The 3,565-nt window shown below is 34.0% G+C and overlaps 1 non-coding gene across 1 annotated transcript; it reads left to right on the top strand.

Annotated features, from left to right (window-relative positions):
- The first annotated feature begins 2,481 nt into the window (after positions 1-2,481).
- On the top strand, positions 2,482-2,554 carry TRNAA-GGC (transfer RNA alanine (anticodon GGC)). The gene has a single exon. It is a non-coding gene; the product is annotated as a tRNA-Ala (tRNA).
- Positions 2,555-3,565: the final 1,011 nt, after the last annotated feature.

Below are 3,565 nucleotides of genomic sequence, written 5' to 3'. Positions count from 1 at the left end.
ACCTGCTGCATGCACATTATATGTATAAAAATTTACAGAATACACTTTTTTTTGCGAGTGAAAAATAGTTATGCAACCTGAAAGTGACTACAAGTGTTACTGCACTAATTACTACATTTTCCCTAGTTATACCCATATCTTTATATGTTATAATATGTTATGGTGGATGCTGAAATTCTAACTCCTTAAATTTTGGGCTAACTTATGCCGACAGGATAGATGAATTTTATTTTCTTTAATGTGAAATATTGAAACTTAGATGATTTTGGTTATTTCTCATTTTTGTAGGTCATTCGTTGATAAAGCTAATTTTAATTGTTCGGTACACACGTTAACGTTGATTTTCCAAACATGTTATAGTAGTTATTTAATTTAAATATTAGAACTATTTAGTTACTGATATTTTAGCCTCTTTACATTGATTCCCTTATTTACGTTGAAAATAAGTATAGTGCGTTAGGCTTCTGGACTTTTATCTTCAAAATAATCGGTGAATATATATAACGTATGCATGTATTAATATTACAGTAAATACACACTTACACACACGCATGTACACACATTATATGCATGCATATGTATCCGTACGTGTTGGTGAATATCCGTTACAAGTAGGTATAGCTACAGACATTTTCCACTGGCCAATTACGTTTCTGTACTGGTACAGAAAAGAGCTCGTACCACGCATCTGATTTCTACGTACTAAGCATAAGAAATAATTACACTCAGTAAGGTAGTTTAAAGTGTATTACCGCTACAAATATACCTGTACTAGTACATATTTTTCTTGTAAGGAGTAACGGAAGAACTTATACTAACATATAGAACTTGTTTTCTTTGGTAACAAAAGTTTTCCGTGTGGTGGGTTATGAAATTTATTAGAAAATCAGTACAAACCAACGAATTATAGATATAAAGTACAAGTGATATAAATACCTTAGTTACAAACACTGAAGGTAAAGATGTAACGTAACGATGTTTGTTCGCACGCAAGTCATTTTAGCAAAAGCGTCCACAGTTCGCAAAGTTGTCAAATTACAGTAGAGCACACATATTTACACAGATATGTCATAAGGTCAATGTATCGAACTAATATACATGGTCAGCAACGTATATTTTTGAAAAAACTTTTATAAATATGACTCAAAGTGTATAGGTCCTCTTTCTTATTTATATTATTGCCATCTCATACTACATAGAGCATTTTAGAAATCAGTCGTTTCCTATAATTTGGCCCCTTGTCTATTATTTTGATGCCGTCCCATTTGAAAGTACGATTATTGGAAGTTTGATGTACAGATACCTCAGATTCAGTTTTATAATTGTTTTTGTATTCTCTTCTCCTCACTTTTAGTGTTCTCTTTGTTTCACCTATGTATTTTGCGGGACAGTCATTGCACGAAATTTCATATACCACCTTGGTATTTTCTAACTTTTTTGTTTTGTCTTTACCTAATTACACAATGTAATTTAATTATTTTATTACTTTTGGGATAGTATTTATTTGAAAGTTTTTTAAAGTTGGTTTTGTTTTTTCAAAAATGGTAGGGAAATATGGCGAACTAATAAAATTTCTGTTATCACATGTTATACGTGTATAATTTAACGATTTTGTTTTATTGATTTTCATAAGTCTTTTTATTATATGTTTGTTGATAACATGTGTAGGATATTCCATTTCGTGCAACGTCTGTTTTATAAGCTTGATATTATTACTATGGAACGAACGATCTGACCAGTTTTATGGCGCTATCTACTAAGTTATGTATGATATTTACTTTCTGTTGTTTTGTATGGGCTGACGTGAAATTTAAAAGTCTATTTTCAGACGTTTTTTTACGCAACGAATTCGTTTTTAATCCATCGTTTTGTATAAATAGTGATACATCTAAAAAATTAATCTGTTAACAATAAAATCTAAAAATTAAAAGAGGTCAACACTCCAGTCAACGAAATGTTGCTGTGTATAAAAAAAACGCGATGTGTGTGTTTTTAGTTTTAAAGTTAGCCCCAAAAGATCAACTTAAGAAAATTATTAATTTATACAAAAATGGAGGGCGAGAAACATCATAATTTGTATAGTAATTTTCTTTGAAACAGTTGAATATTTCAAATTTTATAAGTCATACTTATTCATTGATGTGTATGTGATCTTTTGATGAGTAACTTACCGAAGTATTAAATGAATATATATATATTCGTAAGTTTAGAAAAAAGTAATTGTATTTATTTATTATCTGCAATCATTCTACTAATAGTAGTGTTTGTGTAAACACACACATATAAATGTAGGTAAAAAATATACGTATGTAAAATATATATCTATAAAAAATATACATAGCGCAATTTTGATGGAAGAGGTCAATGTATAATAATTTGACATAATACTTACTAATCGATTAATAAAATCAATATCTATAATATCGGCGTTTGACCTAAGGACACGCCTAAGCAGAGGAGTGGAGAAGGGTGTCCACCGAGGCTTCGGTGGCGAAGTTGGTTAACGCACCTTCCCGGCAAGAAGGAGGCCCAGGTTCAACTCCTGGCCGAAGCAGATAACTTTTTTCACTGCTTTGTAATTTTTAATTGACAAAGTTTTTCTCACTCCAGCAATTTTCACTCTAAAAATAAGCGCGACGTTTCTATAAAAAATATACATAGCGCAATTTAGATGGAAGAGGTCAATGTATAATGATTTGACATATAAATGTATGTGTGTATTTGTAATTTTTTTAAAGCTCTTTATCAGATACAAATAATAAAATATTATTTTTAATATAATACTTTTTCCGACCACAAAGTATCTGTTTAGTCGAAACGACTAAAATTCGTAGACCGCCTCGTGAGCGGTGGAGGATCAACCTCGCAGCACGCCGAAGGTGGCAGCACACCGAGTTCATACAAAATTCATCACATATTCACATATGCAAGCGCCGGTCAATTTCTCTCTTACCTTCATCCTTTTTCTCCTTTTGTTTCAGTCGGTACAATTAATCGCTCTCGCGCCAATTCTCAGTATGTCTCTCTCTCTATACTCGCATTAGCTAGACATTTTCTCTCCTTCTCTATCATGCGCCTACATCTCCATCTCCTTTGCTCTTATTAAGTGTCCTCGGGTCATAGGTCTCTCCCCCCTCTCTTAATTGCTTACATCATTCTCTCTCTCTCCTTTCCTGGCTTTCCACATATAAGGTGTAAGGGATTGATGGGTCCTGACGACTGCAGCGGGTGGGAGAATTAAAAAGGGGAAGGGGGGTCTTGCGACTACTTTGGGTGGGCGCGCCGGGTCAGTTCCGATCTATCTGTCTATACAGAGCGGTCTACAGTTGTCAACTGCGATCTCGAGTATCTGGCATAGTTGGGTATTATATTCGTGCTACTGGTTTCTACATCCTTCCTCATCATAATCACGCACACGTGTATCTGGGGGTCACCTTTTTGGGGTTAATTTCTCTCACGCTTTCTTTTTTTTATCATCATCGTCACCTGCATCATCTTCGAGAAGCTCGGCGTGCTGCGAGTAAAGCACGGCGAAAATCCGCTTCACGGACCGTGCGACGTTTAT

Source organism: Copidosoma floridanum, unplaced genomic scaffold, assembly GCF_036245765.1.
Source record: "Copidosoma floridanum isolate Cflo_tuat_1 unplaced genomic scaffold, Cflo_Japanese_pri ptg000016l, whole genome shotgun sequence".
Classification (NCBI taxonomy): domain Eukaryota; kingdom Metazoa; phylum Arthropoda; class Insecta; order Hymenoptera; family Encyrtidae; genus Copidosoma; species Copidosoma floridanum.
The sequence above is the reverse complement of the archived record's forward strand: the minus strand, read 5'-3'. Positions and strand labels throughout refer to the sequence as shown.